The following is a 19,270-nucleotide window of genomic DNA, read 5'->3' as shown; positions in this document are numbered from 1 at the left end:
GCGAAGACAATAGATGAGGATAGGGGAGAGTTGCATCTTTCAGAATGCTGCTGGTTCTACAGAACTTCCTGCGAACGTGGCACCTTTCTTTGTGTTTTGTTCGTTATCATAGATTTAGTGATGTTTTTTTGAAAACACATTAATTGCAATCTGAGCATTTAGTAAACCAGCTGTCTTTGCTGATCACCACTGTAACATGACACAGATCAAGTGGGTTTTTTGTTTGTTTGAGCTAGTGCTGCACATGGAAATGTGAGCTTTAGTTTTCTGCAGGCACATTTGCTCACATGCAGCGTATGCGTCCACCCACACGCATTGTATTTACCCAGCTGTCCAGCCTGAAGTTGTTCAGGTCAACTCACTGTTTCTTTATCAGCCGGCGTGACTTGATCTTTTAGATGGAAACTAGAAGCGCTTATTCATAGATTTCCATTCAGACCTGACCTTAAAGAAGTGTTTGATAAAACAAAATATATATATGTATATGTATATATGTGTATATATATGTATGAATATGTATATATGTATGTGTGTGTATGTGTGTGTGTGTGTGTGTTTATATTTAAAAATCCACTTTTTTGGTGTGCAGTTCACATTGTAGAAAAAAACGTCAAAGTATCTTCAAGTTATGATTACAAAAGGTTTTATTTTACTCATAAATTGAAAAACCCTTATGAAAATACCACTGCTTTATTTAGTAATACATGGAAGGAGAGCAATATTCCCTTCCCTCGTGATACTCTCATATAGAAATGTTAACCATTTAAATAATTGCTTGATTTGTTAATGATTTCTTTGATTCATTGGATTTTAAAAGTGTGTTTTTTATTTAAACTGACTGTAATCCATTCAACTCTATGAACAGATTCAACTCTTGAATTCAAAGATTTATTTGCGTGTTTACAGTAATTCATCTCACTAAGTGCAATGTATGGTTTCTCGTTGCACTATTGTACTATGAGATTTGTACTGTGGCGTAGTAACACATCGCTACAATCAAAAGACAATGGGCCCTTTTTGCCCTCATTCTTGTTTCACCAGAAAATACAATTCACCTTTCAACTCTTCACACAGTCTCTCTCTCTCTCTCTCTCTCTCTCTCTCTCTCTCTCTCTCTCTCTCTCTCTCCCTTTCTGTCTTTCATTGCTCTTTCTTTCTCTTGCTCTCTTGAAGACAGAGTTATGCATAACAAGGGCACACATTCCCTAACCCACGTGCAATGCAACTGTCCAACTGCCTCAATGATCTTTGTCTTTAAATAATACAGCAAATAAAACTTGATTTTTAATGATTTTTGAAGATATTATGAGTAACTGTGCAAATGTTACACCATGTTTGTCAGAACTATGACAGCTACTGTATGCAGTTGTGTACAGTGAGCATGTTTACATGCACAGCAATATGCTGAAAACGACCAAAAATCAGTTTATTGGTTTACATGCAAACCACTAACCCATCAATGCAAGAAAACCATTTTTAAAAGTATGGTTATATCCCAGTGACGATTTTAAAGCATGAGCATTAATGTATTCCACGCAAGTATTCTATTTATTACTGTGTGTGAATTGTAAGGTTAAATTAAGCTTTAAATAAACTGTTCAATGGATTGTTGCCTTATTAAAGATAATCTGCTAAAGAACATGCATTGATTGTCAGGGTATTGCTAAGTGGTTGCGAGGCTATTCTGGGTGGCATTTAAATGGATGCTATTTAAAACATTTTCCCGTAACTCTCCCATACTCACAGATTGTGACAAAATGAATTGATCACATTAAAGTCACCATGCAATCAAAATCGACATTTCTTCTTTTTTTATGGGATTTTGCAATATGTATTATAAATGATTTATCCAAGCACACCATTATTATTTATTTTTAATCAAAATTCATGTGCCTATGTAATCTTTAATCAAAACAACTTCCCCTCCCTCGCGAAAATTAACCATAAAAAACAAGGTTATTGTAGTTAAATCATGGATCATGGTAACCACAAATTAACCATGGTTTTGTTATACAAACCATAGTTTAACCATGGTATTTGTAGTAAAATTACCAATAAAGAAGTGTGTACTTGTGCTTATAACATAATGGACATCAAGTCAGAGTCAAGTCAAAACACACTAGCAACATTTAAATGTTAGAAACACGCTAGCAAATTAAGTCACGTTAGCCATGTGTAAAAATATGTTACCAACATGCTAATTCATGCTGCCATGGTGTTAAAACATGTTTGCAGCATTAAAAGATGTTACCAGTGTGTTAAATCATGTCAGAACATAAAACATGTTAGCAACATGTTAAACATGCTAGCAACTTCCCAAAACATGTTAACAATATTATAAATCATGCTAAAAACATGTTAGCAACATTAAAATATGTTAACTGTTATAAATCATGCTAAGAACATGTTTGCAACATTAAAAGATGTTAGCAGTGTGTTAAATCATGTCAGAAAATGCTAAAACATGTTAGTAATGTGTTATAACATGGTATCCATGTGCTTAATCATTGTAGAAACTTGTAAAATCATTCTAACAGTGTGTTAGCGACATGTTCAAATGAGTTCACAATGTGTTAAACCTTGTTAGAAACATGCTAGCAATGTTAAAACATGCTAGCAACTTGCCAAAACATGTTAACAATCAGGGCTGTGCACAGACATTTTGAGAGGCAGTGGCCCAAACCAAAAAAAGGGGCACATGGAGGATGGGTGCTTGTTAATACAAATTATCCAGTTGTTACAAATATACAATTAAAAGAGAAGATAGCAAATTCAGTAATAATTGTCTTTATTGTAGATGTTTTGATAAGAGTGGGCTCTCCCTCACTCTCCGAGCCTGCTTCTGTCTCATCTTCAGTGGAAGTAGAGGAGAGTGGGGTAAGTTGAGCCACCCCTGTATCTTGGCAGCTGTACACTTTTACTGTCATGTGACCATGTATTTTGGAACCACTCATTATTTCTGCCAGACTGTGTAAAGGAGAAACACACTGGGGGAATGGAAGGCACCACGGCCGTAGCCAGGGTTTGATAATGAGTGTGGTTTGGGTGGGAATTGTGCTGTAATAACCCATTCATTATATACACTAAACACTTTAAAAGAGACAGATATGTAGATGTTTGTGAAAGATGTTTTCTCTGTATTGGAGGAATGAGCATTGTAAAATTCACATTGCACCATTACTTAAGTTTAGGGGTATATAATTTTATCAGTTGTTTATTATTCATTCAGCAATACATAAGCCTATTACTGTTGTAGTTTTCATTAATAACCATTGCTATATAGATGATAACTTTGTCTAGTGCCCTTATGAATGTTGTTGGCACGACTTTGTGAAAATATAACTACAATATGAAATAGCATAGACGTAACATACTTGTTCTACAGATCTCTGCACTAGTTTTAAATGCTACTGTTTTGATAGCGTTGATAACGTTTCTGACAGATAATATCATGTGGGGTTTTTTTGTTTTTTTTTTTCGTTTGTGTTTGCCTTACCGTATGTGGTATCCTGTCAGCAGTGTCTGTGGGCTCTTCTGATTACTATCAGTTTAAGTTCTGGCAGTGTTGTCAGATATTGCTATGGAAACAAATAAAAATAAATAAATAAAAATATCTTTACACCTGTAGTCACTACTGGCCAACAAACTCTGTTTAGTCTGTTTTTAGGAAGGCTACAACTTTGGTGTTTCAGAGATGCAAACAATGAAATATTGAAATTTAAACTTAATTAGGTTGTTTTTATGTTGTTAAAGTTAACTTTAAGAAAAGAAAATATGACTGTCTGTAAAAGGAAATTATTAAATTAGTTTTTATATTATTGTTTATTTCCCATGGGTTTGAATCAGATTTGGTCAGATGGTCATTTTCTCTTATCTTGAGGACCACATGAGTAAAAAATGGCTAATCTGGCCCCACTCTCCCCTACAAGTATTACACATTTAATTTAATATTTTACAGCATAAATCTATATTATATACTAATAAACTACTAATTTAGAACATTTATACTACTTTTTTAACTGTTTAGCCTATAGGCCTACTATTAATATGGTTTTAATAAAATATTTATGTTATAGATTAATAGTATCAAGACAAGTGATTATAATGGGAAATATACCTAATTACAAGAATTAAAGTGTGACAAACTGCTAAATATTCTAGGCTATATGATGATTTACCTGCTGGCTTGCTGGAGCTTTGTATTCATGTTTGTAATGTTGAACTGTCTTTAGCAGCCTCCCTTTGTTCTTTCTCTCTCTGTCTTCCTTTTGGTGAAGGAATTGTTTTTTATTTTGTTTACAAAGTGTGCCAAAAACAGTGAATTTGGTGTTATCTGTATTAGATCTGATCAGACACACTTTTTTTTTTTTAATTACCTAAGCTGCTTTGAAGCTATCTGTTTTGTTTAAAGCACCATATATATGAATGTGACATGACTGGACTTGACTGGAGTGCTGATCTGGTGCAAACATAGACACATCCATATGATCAGATGCTTTCTGAACTGCTCTTTTCTCACCTCCATCACTTTTATTTTGTGTCTGTTGCGTTTTTGAGAGGGAAGCGTGCAGCACATATTTACTGTAAATACTCTTCCAAACACAGCTTCTGCAGCGTGGCTAGTGTTGGGATGTTTGCTAACAGTAAACCGCTTCTCAGGTATTTCAAACCTCTACCCAAACCTAAACAAATAGTCCACAGAGTGTCCTCTGCACAACTCCAGGTCCAGATTGATCACACCAGTTTTAAAGACAGAGCCATTTGGTCTGCACAACCCCACTTCCATAAAAATCAAACCACTTTCAAAGACAAAGCCATTTGAAACCAGATTGATCACACCAGTTTTAAAGACAGAGCCATTTGGTCTGTTTCGTCGCTTCGTTAAAATGGAAATGTCGTGCAGTGTGGAAGTTGTTTGAAAGCTTGTCCTGTGTGGTGGGGAGAAGCATGGGTTTCAGATTTCTGCACCACACTGGTCCATTACTCCAGATGATCCCAGACAGTCTCAGCCACCGACACCACAGACTTTAGAGGAACTGAAACATGCTCTCAGCTGCTAATGACGATCAGAGCACAGCTTCTGTGGTGTCTAGTTCACACCAAACTCATGCAAAAGTTTACAATCAAGGGTTCATTTATGTTATGCATGCAATGTATGAATGCAAGTACGTGATGGTTGAAGAACGTCCTGTTTTCACTTTATGTAACATTCACATAATGCCAAACATTCTTGTTAGAGTTTCACACACAACTGATGACACTATTTGGACATTTATGTCAAAAAATAAATAAACTAATAAGATTACATTTATTTTAATTAGCCAATTATTTTCTAAAGACAAAATTAAAATATATATTTTAAGGAAACACTGCTACAAAGTACACAAAGTCAAATAAAGCTTGTTGGTTTAATTAGACTGTATATCATATAATATATTATATACACTACAATAAGGTTCCATAACATTAGTTCACTACATTAGTTAACATGAACTAACAATGAAAAATACTTCTAAAGCATTTATTAATCTTAGTTATTGTTGATTCCAACATTTACTAATGCATTATTAAAATGTAAAGTTGTATCTATTGATGTTATTTCATGGACCTAATTTGTATTAACTAATTATATTATATTATATTATATTATATTATATTATATTATATTATATTATATTATATTATATAAAAAAAGATGAAGTAAAATAAAATATAAATACTAGAAACCTAACAAAAAAGAAAACCAAAGATAACACAGGAAAAAAAAACCAAAATCATAGCATCATTTTACAGCATTTAAAGTAAAATATAATACCAAAGAAGACACAGAAAAAAAAAAACCCTATAAAAATAATATTGTGATAGGCTTACAATGTTAAACAAACAAAATACAGTACACAATTGAATTATTTATAGCAATTATATGTATAACAATTATTTATAATCAGGAACGGTTATAAAATAATAATAATAATGATATCGGTCAATCTCTAAAATATACAGTTATGATCAGGAACGGTTATAAAATAATAATAATAATGATATCGGTCAATCTCTAAAATATACAGTTATGACTATATGTGATTTGTCTGTGGTCTTCAAGGTAGTCTATTTTTTATGAGATTTATGTTAATTTATAATAATTATAATAATATAATTGTTATAATTTATCATTAATTAGTATGCATAGCCTTTAGCATCACAAATGGCAGTATATATTTCTGCTTCATACGTGATCAGAAACCACATCGGATTGCAAACGTTGGCAGAAACATTTGCTCGTGTTTGAAATGGTTTTGTGCTGACAGCATGGTTTTAAATGTTAAATATTAGCTGCTAGCAAAAATGGGAAATGACCACAGGTAGAAGTGACCATTTCTACAGTCCAGAATGGGGAATTTTGGTCTCTGCGTCCTGATCTCACTCTTATAATATAGTATATAATAGAGTCGCTCACTTTCATTACACATGTGCACATGCTCTCTGTCACGTGTGTGTGTGTGTGTCTCGTTTCCTCTGCTTTCATTCCCGCTTTCATTTTGTTCTTTCCTTTGAACTATAAAGTAATAAATACTGTTGGAGCGAGGGCTGTGTGTGTCTCAAACTGCCGGTCTGTTGCTAGGCAGAAACTATGCGGCAATCTCTATCTCTCTGCCTTTAATTTTCTCACTGACACTGATTCTCTTCTGCATGCCTTCCCTCTCCTCATTCACACAGCTGTGTGTAAGAAACACTCGAAGCATGCTTACCTTCATATGCATACATTACTGTATAATATTATAAGGTCATCATTAATATAAGGTTTCCCTATTCTTTAATAAACACCAAGTGGACATAAGAATTAACATGTGAATGAAATCCTAGGTTGAAACAGGATTCTTTCTTTCTTTCCTGGTTACACAATAAACTGTCTGCCATTTATTTCAACATTAAACTCTATTCTCTGGGTCACCCTGTCAATATATAGATTTTGTCATTATCAGCACAATGATCTAGTTATTGCTTTTCTTTAAACATTATTATCATAAGAGCAAAATCCAGTATCGGTTGACCTCTTAAATCTGTGTATATTGATGTGTTAGACCATTAACCGTTTTCAAAACATATGCACGTATTAAATAAATCACGTCTTTAGTATTTTAAACTTGCTTAACCAGTATTAAATCAAATATTAAGTGGTTGAATATGTGCTGCAGCCTGCTGAGTTTAAACAAGAGTCTGAGATGATTTTAACAGTATGCATTTTATTTGTCGTTAAAAAGGTCCTAAGTCTTAGATTTGAAACTTTGTGAATGTTTTAATAGTAGTTTTTCAGGCCCTACTAAATATTTCTATGATTATATGGTAAAATAAACTCATGTAAGCAGTGTGTTTGCCAGGTTAGGTTTTTGTCCTAATGTTGTTAAAGAAGCTTATTCTTGATGGACTTGCGTGATTAAATAACAGTGAAAACTGCTGATTAGCTGTTTGTGTGTGACTAGTTAATGTTTGTCAGGAAGGCTGGCAGCTGACATTGATCTGGAAGCATGAGTAAGACTGAAGCATGTGACGGGTGCGGCTCAATCATCACACAATAGAGGAAACAGATCCTGGGCTAGTTTCAGGGGAGACCTGGGAAACCCACGTACTCATTCAGAAACCCTGATTAGAATACAATATAACAATACAACTAGTAGATTATATTATGTTCCTTTAGAAAATGTGATGTTTAATTCATTGCATCTAAGTTTTGTCTGTTTTATCTCTTTGTATCTCCTGCTCTGAAAGTGTTTGTTCAGCATAATAGATTGCATAATAGATTTTTTGTGTGTGTGTGTTTGTGCTCCGATAGCATATTTTTACAGCTTAAAGTGCAAGAAGTGCGGATTTTACAGAGTTTGACCTGTAGAGTTTTAATAGCCTGTGGTTTTCAGACAGAAAACGGGAAATGGTGTAAAGCATGATTTATGAGCATTTATGTGAACACTTACACGACTAAACAAACTTTACCTGGTTATAGGTCATTTTTAGAAATATCATGTTCAAATGAATGTTCTTCTTTAAGGTTTGTTTCTCTATCTGATGATCTGGATGATAAAGTCTCTGTGCTGAATTCTGTTCTCTTGTCTGGCCTGGACATGCTGGCTCCCTTGAAATCACGATCTGTTTCTTTTGCACGCTCTGCTCCTTTGTACAATGATGATCTGCGTGCTATGAAGGCTACGTGTCTTAAAATGGAGCGTAGTTGGTGCATATCAGGTTTAACTGTTCATTACCAGGACTGGAAAGACCACTTACTTGAATATATAGCTCTATTCGCACGGGATTAGTATTCTCCAGTCATTTGTAATAATTGCAGAGGTTGTCTCTGTTCTTAATCCTGTGCCATGTCTGTAATTTGTAAAATAAAATATATCCCTCGCAAATGACCTACCATATTTCGCCGAACACCGAGGTCCTGTGATAATATTAGTCCCGTGCGAATCGATATAATCTCTGTGATTTGGCCAGCATTTGGCAGGTCGTATATTATTTTTCAAGGTTTTTGTTTCCCGTGCGACTTTTTATCCATCTTTCGCAAAGAATGGAGCTGCTTTGTAGTGTTTGAAAGTATTTGGGTGCTGTCAGATCGCTACACCATACAATGTGCAGAAAGAGAAAGCTGAAAAGGTTTTGAGGTTGTGTTACAAGTAAATCAAGAATAAAGCTTGAGATATTATTTTAACCTGGTGAAATGTAAATGACACAGCGCACGAGACTATATTAGTTTCTTTTTTTTAAATCCATCTAACTGGACCATAGAACGGGACTCTCAAAGCCTTGACATCTGGTTATCCGGGAGATAAGTCAGTAAATTCAAGTAAATTCACAGGCTTCGCTTATCCGGTGTGAATGCACCACACGAAATCCTAATCCTGTACGAATAGGTCTTAAGGCTGAAATTGTGTCAGCTAGATCTGTTTATTTTTCTCAGATAATTGTCAGGAATCAGAGAAACCCTAAACAACTGTTTCACTCAATCAACAAGCTGCTTAAAAATCACAGCTTCTCTAATGTTCCTGCTTCAGCTCACCTCTGAAATATGTTTTTAGAGTTTTTAGCACAAAAATTGATAATATACGTAACCACCTTATTACTACTCATACTTCTGCTGCCTCTTACTTTTCTTTTCTACAGCATTTTCTGGTATTCTTTCTCTAACTTTACTATTCATGACTCCCAGTCTCTCTGTAATATGGTTCCGAAACTGAAAGCTTTAACTTCCAGAGTTGATCAGATACCATCTTGTCTGTTCAAATCATGTTTTGATTCCCTTTGTCCTGTTGTTTTGAGAATTACAGTATCAATGTCTCTTTGTGCACTGGTGTTGTGCCAGCAGCACCGTACCAAAAACTAACAACATGGAGTTTGATAATCTGAATAATGTTCGTCCCATCTCTAATCTTCCAATCCTCGCCAAAATTTTATAACAAACAGTGGCTTCTCAATTGCTTTCTCATCTTTCCTCTAATGATCTTTTTGAGCCCCTTCAATCTGGATTCCGTAAAACTCCACAGCACTGAAACAGCGTTAGTTAAGGTCACTAATGACTTGTTAAGGCTTCTGATTCTGGCCATCTGTCTGCACTGATTCTTCTTGATGTTAGTGCCGCTTTTGACACTATAGATCACTCCATTTTAATCACCCGTTTAGAGACTATATTTGGAGTTTCTGATTCTGCATTGAAGTGGTTTAAGTCCTACCTCTCTGATCGCAAGCAGTTTGTTGTGATGGGTGGTTGCAGGTCTGAGGTCGGTGTGGTGCACTCTGGTGTTCCCCAGGGATCAGTTTTGGGCCCTTTACTTTTTAGAATTGACATTTTTCCATTTGGCCAACTTTTAAGAACACTTGGTCTTAACTTTCACTTTTATGCTGATGACACTCAGATCTAAATACATTCAAAATGTCAAAATTCCTGTGTCTTTCTTTCTCAATGTTTTACTGAGTTTAAAAAATGGATGTCTGAAAATTTTCTCTGTCTAAACAGTGACAGGACTGAAGCGATGCTTATGGGTTCACCTCACCAGTTGCGCAAAGCAGAGTCTGTAACCTTAAGTGTGGATGGCTCTGCTTTACAGTTTCAGACTAAACTAAAAAATCTGGGGGATGATATTTGACGCCAATTTAATATTTGATCTGCATTTTCGTAACACAGTCAAAACATATTTTTTTCATCTCAGAAACATTTCCAAATGACGTCCCATGTTGACTTTCTCTGTGGTTGAAAAGTTAATCAACACTTTAGTTTTTTTGCGTATTGATTATTGTAATGCTTTGCTGGCTGGAGTTTCTAAAGCTACCCGAAGTAAATTTAGTTGTATTTAGTTGGTACAAAACTCAGCTGCTAGAAATCTGACTAGGACCAGTGCAAGGGAGCACATCACACCTATCTTGGAAAAATTGCACTGGCTGTAAAGTGCTTTGAGATGCTACTTTTAAAGGTGGTATATAAAATAAAGTTTATTATTATTATAAATGTCTCAAAAATGATCATCAGGCTTTTGAGGAACAATTATTTATTCATCTCTCAGTCACACACTTTATTGCATTGGATTATATGTTTTGAAACTACTGAGCTTTGATCAAGCTAAGCATTAAAATATCATCTTACTAAGCCATAATACTGATACGTATAAATGTATTCTGTTATAAAAGCTCATTCATTTACATTACAAACTATCAGATTTTGAATAAAAAGTTCTGAACAAAAATGAGATATCTATTATTCTCATCAAAACACATATATATACTTCCAAATATTTATAAAAATAAAAAAAAGGCTGATTGGTGCAATATTTTATCTAAAGGTTCAGCTGTTCCATAAAAACATCACAACAACAAATGAACAAAAAATATGAATATAATAAATTAATAATAACTCTGTTCTTTCATATGGTGACAGAAAAAGTTGAATGATGTCATATATGAATAATAAGGCCTCTGTCTTTCTGTCCCGACAGTGGAACCTCGTGGGGGACTCTGCCTGGATGGTTCATATTGCCAAGTTCTCCCTGTTGGTGGGCTCCATCTTTGGATACTTGGTGTTGGGAGTTCTGGCAGATTGGTGAGTGATTTGTAATTATTTGTCAACCGTGAGATGATTACTTTGGTACCTCTGAGGAAATGCAGCGGTTTCATGAACACGAGTGTGTATGTCAGGCCATAAATCCACAAGAACTCTGCACAGATGTTTTTTTGGTGTTGCCGCCCATCGTAGTCCCTCTTATGAATCATTTTCTGGATCCGAAACCCTGCTGTGAATGTCTGCGTTTGCTTGAGATCTGGAAAAGTCTTTTCAAGGACTTGGTATGGATCAAATCCTATGATCGAGATTTTGTCTGTGTGCGTGTGTGTGTGTGTGTGTGTGTGTGTTTTTGTATTCATCAGCATTACTTTATCCCACTGATGGTCATCAATATAGTTGATGTCATGTGTGTGAACTAGATGTTTGAGTAAAACATCAACATGCTCTCTATAGCTTTCAACATGTGCATTACTCCGTCGCAGGAAGCCATACTAGCAATTCATGACCCCTGGCCTAATATCTCAGGTGGATGTAACACGAAACCCATAAAGTGACTGATAATTGAGTGTGTGTGTGTGTGTGTGTGTGTGCAAGCTGTGAAATGCTCATGGATATCAGAATGCTTGTATTATGCAAAATTGATGTAAACCCAGTCATCTTACAGCAGAGGGGACAGAACATCTGCTAGTCTGTTAGACAGTCTATTAGACCCACTGTAATCAAACAGCAATAATTCAGAGGAAAAGAAAAATCACTCACTGCTCTTTTCTGGAAAACTTTTAGATGCATAAAGCACTCTTTTTTTTGTTGGTTTTGTTTCTTTGTTGAACTTTATTACAGACTATTTAGTTACTTGCATGTTTCTAAACTATAGTTAAATGAAAATCAATATGTCCTTTTTTTTTCTTCTTTTTTTTACAAAAAACATTCTATTTTAATTATTCTAATTATGTAAGTGCATAAATAGATCGATTTTTTAAAAGTAGCTAGACAGTTAAAAGCAGTGTTCATGTTTATCGTTTTTGATATTAAACTTGATATCAAGAATTAATAAATTTCACTTCATGTAATTTTTTTTATTAAATTAAACCTTTGAATCAAAATTCCAAGGTGAAAGAAAATATGATCAGACTACATGACATAAGGGTTCACATTTGGTATGGACACGCATTCATTCACTAACCATGCATACACACGAATCTGTGTGTGAAATCTGTGCACAGACATTTTTATATAGATGCAAAAACCTCCAGGTCTGTCTTAAATGATCGTTTTTATCAGACTTTTATGCTTATGTTGAGCAATTTCACTTTAATGGCAAATAAAAGGATATTAGGCAGTTACTGAATGCCTAATTTTCAAAAATTTCCAATTATATTTTCATCAGGAGCCTGATTTAAAAAAAAAAAAAAATCCTATTTGAAAGAAAAATCACAGATGGCCTTAGAGGTTTTTGCATCTGAAGTCTTTGTAAACAAATTGAGAGACAGAGATCGAAACATACATATATACATTTTACACAGAACTAGAATATAAATACATTTGTCCGGGATGAGGAATAGCTGTAAAGGAAAGGTTGTGCAGAAAGCCCTTATAATATGGGAATGTTTTGGGTGTGTTTTCTGCAAATTACTAACCTCGGTCACACAAATATAAATATTTTTTTTGTTTTTTTTTTTTGGGTGAGAAGTTCTCTTATGCGTATGAATACAGAAAATCCACTCAGTTATTACTGAATGAGTCCTATTGTTTGTGCCGAGCACAATGTGTCTTGTGTGGAGGACAGCGGTTGCAGAGAGCATGACATCATCAGCATATGTCATGTTTCTAATATTTCTGGACACTGTGCAGTTCATGACGATGTTAATGCATTTCAGTTGTAGCATGTTTTTCATGGAATCATTCAGGACTTGTTTTTAAATGTCTCTTAAAAAAATCTCAAAACAGCAAAAGAAAAAAAAATCATAAAAAAAAATAACTATCAAACCAACCAATCACTCCATTGACTTTTTACAATAAATTTTTTAACACAAAGTTTTGACTCGCTTGATGTCACATTATAATGTAACACATGTGATATAATTTAAAAACCAGTGGAGAATTAAAATTGGCCTTGTTTTGTGTTTTCTAACATTCAGGATTGGACGACACCCGGTGCTGATCCTGTCCGTCATCTTCATGTTAATTTTCGGCATGACGGTGGCCTTCTCCGTCAACGTCCCGATGTTCAGCACCCTGCGCTTCTTTGAGGGCTTTTGCTTGGCAGGAATCACGCTCTCGCTCTATGCTCTGAGTAAGTGTAACGTCTGAGATGAAACCGCGTTATTAAGAGCTCTGGTCCAGAAGACATTTACATTTTCTGAGGCATTATCCGTCATTCTTTGTGCAACAAAAATCTTTAGTATTTTTCAACAAAATACATACACTTACAAACAAAAAAAAAACAAAAAATAAAAAAATATCAAATATAATATTTATCATAATATGAGACCCTGGAGCACAAAACCAGTCTTAAGTCGCTGGGGAATATTTGTAGCAATAGCCAAAAAAACACTGTATGGGTCAAAATTATCAATTTTTCTTTTATGCCAAAAATCATTAGGATATTAAGATCATGTTCCATGAAGATATTTTGTACATTTTCTACCGTAAATATATCAAAACTTAATTTTTGATTAGTAATATGCATTGCTAAGAACTTCATTTGGACAACTTTAAAGGTGATTTTCTCAATATTTAGATGTTTTTGCACTCTCAGATTCCAGATTTTCAAATAGTTGTATCTCGGCCAAATATTGTCAGATCCTAACAAACCATACATCAATGGAGAGATTATTTATTCAGCTTTCAGATGATGTATAAATCTAAATTAAGTGTCTAATTGACACTTAAGACTTGTTTTGTGCTCCAGAGTCACATATATTAAAAATAACCTCAGAGCTCACAACAGATCTGCCTTTAAAGGTTTGTCATTTATTGTTAAATATGGAGAAAATTATTGATTTTACTTCCAGAACCCGACTTTGAATAATAGTAGAATATAATGCAGTCAGTTTCTCTCTCCTTTCCGCTTTGATTCGTTTTCATTTATTTCCCACACACATTTATGTCACGAGTGGATGGCAAAGTCCATGCTCTCTTTCCACTACTGCGTTCCCAACCCAGCACTGTTGGAAAACTGATTATGAATGATTATCAACCCAAATTGGGTCAAATCCACCCAGCTTCCTCACCCAACAGCCTCAACCCAGTGGTCGGTTTGAGAAAATCATCCAGCCTTATATGCAGCATCTAACTGAATGTGTATGATTTGTGTCTCTCACATGAAGGTCTTACCCTTCGAATGTCAGCGAGGTTAATTGTGGTCTCTCAGCTCTATCGTACTATCGTCATTCAGATGATTACCCACAGACTAGCAGTGACCTTCTACAAGCTTAACAGTGAAGACATTTTCTGATGAGTGATAATCCTCTTTAGATGATGGCTCTTCCAGTAATGGGGTTTGCCAGCAATGCCTCACCTGACTGTCTGATGGCCTCAGAAAGCTTTAACTCCATGTTGGAACTGCCTTACAATGGCTACACTGGGCCTTCATTTCCTTGTCATAGTCATTTTCTTGACCCCATCCATCTACCTCCACAAAATAGACCCGTTCTGAACTATTGGTGTGCATTAAATAACTGTTGTTATTTTGATATACTGCGCATTGATTGTTTTACTTTCTTTCCACTAATCAAACTTTTAAAGGGATGGTTCACCCAAAAATAAAAACAAAATTCTCTTAATTTACTTTCACCCTCATGTCGTTCCAACTACCTTTGAACAAAAAACAATATATTTTAAAGAATGTTGGTAACCAAAGAGTTGAATGTAGCCAACCAAATACATAACATTAAACATTTATTTTAAAAAAAAAGAAACTTTCGCCAACAAAAAGAAGACACAATTTTCAACTCCAACACAACTATCACAAAACAAATACTTTTTTATTCATATTTAAGTTAAATATTGGGTGAGTAAAATACAGAATTTGGGTTGAGTGAACGCTATCCCATGACAGAATATTTTTTATTCATACTGTGTGAAACTATACCCTAGTATCACAAAAGTATGAAGATGTATTAAATGACAATTTTACTGTTATATCATAGATTTGTCTTGATATATAACTCCTATCGCATTTATTTAGATATATAGAGATAATTATATATACTATATATATATGATATGGTCAAAAGTTGGAACATGTACTATTTTAATGATTTTGACTGTTAGTAAATTCTAGATGGATTGATTTTTATCAAAAATACAGAAAATACAGTCATATATATATATTATATATATATATAAAAATATAAAATCTGTTTTTTGTTTTTTAAAAAACCTGTGTGTATTTGTCTGACACAAAAATTAAAACAACTCAGTGACCAACAGCAATTTCAATATATTATCAATACTACTTTCTAATTTTATATATCTTTAAAAACAATTCATTAAAAACCAAAAAAATATCTATTCATTATTTGCTACTTTTAAATATCTTTTAAAATCATTTTTTAAATATCCTATAAATATCTAGTCATTATTATCATGTCATTCAAAACTAAAAATGTATTTATTTTTTTTTCTGTGGAAAAAAGATGCATACAAAAAAATAAAAATAAATAAAGGCTGCCCTTTTCGTACAACATATAGGACCGGGTGCAAAAACTCCAAAAAAACACTATAAAGTATCATAGCATGACTCATGACTTAAATTTGAAGTCTTCTGCAGTCATATGATAACTTCGTGATGAGCAGACCATAATCTGTTATTCACTGATAATCACCTTCCTCCAGTGCTCGTATATTGTTATTCAAACTTGGTGGGTGAAGAGAAGCCTCACCATTGGTTCTTACACTGGAAACTGTTGCTATGCAAATTTCTTACTGGGCTAAAGCCCTGACAACCCCAACCTGGACGAGACTAAAGGACGAGATTAAATACTGGAGATACAGATGGAAGGCAGCTGTGGAGAGTAGACAAAAGAAACCGCAAAACACTTTTTACATTATTTAACTATGTTTCATGTGCATAGTCTTGTAGCTTCTTCCTAAACCGTGTAAACACTGTTTAAAACCGCTGGAGAAAAATATCCACTCTAGCATTCCCATTCATCTCAGTAGTGACAGTATGTGATGTGCATGCTGCCATATTTGCACATGGTACATTTATCAGCCAACAACCTGAGCTGTAAATGTCATGTGACTAATTACTCAAGAGCTGCAGAACCATTACATCACGACAACACAAGAATGCACGCTTAACTTGTGACTGTCCTGAGATGTAATGTAAGAATCACACATTGTATACGGCATGAAGTAATACAGCATGATTTCAAACTCTTAAAAGTATTTTTATTTTAAAAAGATTCAGCTGTGTGGTGTTCATCAAACCTTGGCCGTTTCAAACAGTCTGTCATTCCAATAATGGTCTTCTAAATGAGGATTGATCGAAACCTTCTCTGTATTTAGTTCAGTCCATTAATATTTGGACACCTGTGATGTGAAGGCAGTGAAGGGTCATTTATTGATGTTGGCCATTAGATGGAAGGCATCTTCTGAATATCTGCTGTATATTAAGCAAGTGAGCAAGTACATTATGCCATTTCTAAGTGAGATGTCTGTAGTGAGACTGTAAGCCTTTGGTCTGATGAAGAGCTCATAAAAAACGTCTCAAAAAAAAAAAAAAAAAAAAAAAAAAAACACATTTGCAAATTTGCTGCTTGTTGTGCAAGTACACAATATGTGTGGGACACTTTTCATCATCAGACAGGCATGAGAGTGGTGTAACCTCTCTGTGGATATACTGTGAGATACACATCACTAGCCAGGTTTCCATCCAAAGTTACCAGGTAGAGAGCTGAAACCATTCATTTGCGCACAGGTTCAAGATAATTTGTGATTCACAGGTTTTTCATCTGAAGGAGACGCATGCATGCATACGTTCATTCTATAAATCACACGTACACATATTTGAGAGATTATCGTAAGATCAATTTTAGGATAGTTTCTGCACAACATTGTTTATACGAGGCCCTAGATCTGTGAACAGAAGGTCAAGCTGAGGATTTTAAATCCTTTATTAGAGAGGATAGGTATAAATATTAGATAAATCAAACTTGGACGATGAAAGGTGAGCACCAGCCAATGGGATCACTGATTTTCACATTAGTCCCGCCCACTGCCGAAACAGCCTGCTTGCAGAGGCTTCACCTTGGTCTTAAAGGGATAGTTCACCCAAAAATGAAAATTTGATGTGTATCTGCTTACCCCCAGGGCATCCAAGATGGACAGTAGGTGACTTTGTTTCTTCAGTAGAACACAAATGATGATTTTTAACTCCAGCCGTTGCAGTCTCTCAGCTGTATAATGCATGGCAATGGTAACAAAATATATGAGAGTAAAAATAACATGCACAGACAAAACCAAATTAAACCCTGCGGCTCGTGATGATACATTGATGTGTAAAGACACAAAATATTATATATTAGGTTTAGACAGAATTTAGATTTTTGGGTGAGCTTGGCCTTTAAAGCCTTTGTAGGTTTTTTTTTTTTTTTTTTTTTTTACAAATGGTTTTGTTCATATATCAAACATTGATTTGTCCAAAAAAACAAAAAACGATTGATTCCCATTGAATATCTCACAACAGAGGCGTGCTGAGAAATCTGGAGTAGGCTAAGAGGCAATCCAAACAGAAACACTCAAGAGTAACTAGGCAAAAACTAGACTCAACAGTTAATCTACATCAAGAGAGAGAATCCAACGGACTAGTGAGTGAGACTCATTACAGCTTACAGACTCCAGCCATGAATGTGAGGTGTGATGTTCTATTTCTAGAAGTGATGCTGGTTAATACTTTAATGACATTAAGAAGCATTATGTAATGCTTAACAGATCATTAGGAGAATGCATATTAATGTTTGATTAATTTTCATATACATGAACATTTGATTTTCATATTTGAATGTTCACTAATGATACTGTTAAACTACGGAATTATTGTTGTGGTGTTATGAATGTATTATGATGCATGATATCCCAGGATAACAGAATCAGTCACAAACTTGAAGATTATTTGTGGTGCCTGAGTCGACTGCTAGCTGTATTTCACACACCAGTGTTAAATTTCTCTCATCCTTGGAAACGTTAGCTAATGAGTGCGTGTGCACAGAGCTTTCAATGTACCATACAGTGTCCTAGCATATTCATAATTAGATGCCCTAGATAACAGCTCAATGGCTAGGGTCAGTGACCGTTTGAATATTGACGACAGTCTTTATGGGATTATATTAGCAAAGACAGAGTTAGGTTAACTCGCAGATTAAATCACAAATCATGATCCAGTGGAAATGCTTTTAGATACAGACCTACTGAAAGATTTTGAGCTATTCCTAATGATGCCCAGGCCCTCCTAAATGTAGGTTTAAAGGGAGAGTTCACCCAAAATTCCTGTTAATTTACTCACCCTCAGGCCCTCCTAAATGTAGGTGATTTTTTTTCTTCAGTACAGTAAGAAGATTTTTAGCTGAATGAAAACCATGGTCCTCTTTTATAACACACTTTGAGAGTCAAAAAAAAGCACATCAGGCAACACAATATTTAATAACCCCATGGCTCCTTAAGACGGATATATCGAGGTCTTATGAAGGGAAACAATCCTTCTGTGCAAGAAACTGAACATCATTTACAACATTATACCTGTAATCCAGAGCCTCAGAAATACAGGGAAGCTCTGATTCTTTTCTGCGAACTGGTTCTTTCAGACAGTTCGTTTCATTGAACCGATTCACTAGTTTGTTTACTTAATCACACAATGATGTAACAAATACCAATTATATTATCAAAGCACCCAATAATGACAAGAAGCATGGATGTTTTGGCGCATGTCTTAATTAAGCATATAAAGTCGAATAAAACTCAGTCTTCATCAACTCACCTTTTTACAGTGAGAGACCATAAAATCTTTAATTTCACCTCTTCGTTCAAGTGTTTGGTTTGTCACAGCATGCGTGGGGCATATCAGCAGGCTCTCATCGGTCCGAGTTCGAACTGATTCCTCATCAGTTCAGTGACTGTTGGAGAACTGGAGCTCTGAATCCTTTCCTTCATGTGCTCTTTTTAGACCTTTTGGTGTGTGAGTTTTTGATTCAGGCAGATATACACTTGTGTAAGATCTGGTGC

The 19,270-nt window shown here is 34.8% G+C and overlaps 1 pseudogene; it reads left to right on the top strand.

Moving 5' to 3' along the window:
- Positions 1-19,270, top strand: part of LOC109074669 — a 37,590-nt pseudogene that overhangs the window by 6,728 nt on the left and 11,592 nt on the right.

Source organism: Cyprinus carpio, chromosome B2, assembly GCF_018340385.1.
Source record: "Cyprinus carpio isolate SPL01 chromosome B2, ASM1834038v1, whole genome shotgun sequence".
In the NCBI taxonomy this organism is placed as follows: Eukaryota; Metazoa; Chordata; class Actinopteri; order Cypriniformes; family Cyprinidae; genus Cyprinus; species Cyprinus carpio.
Note: the sequence above shows the minus strand (reverse complement) of the source record. Positions and strands in the feature narration are given on the sequence as shown.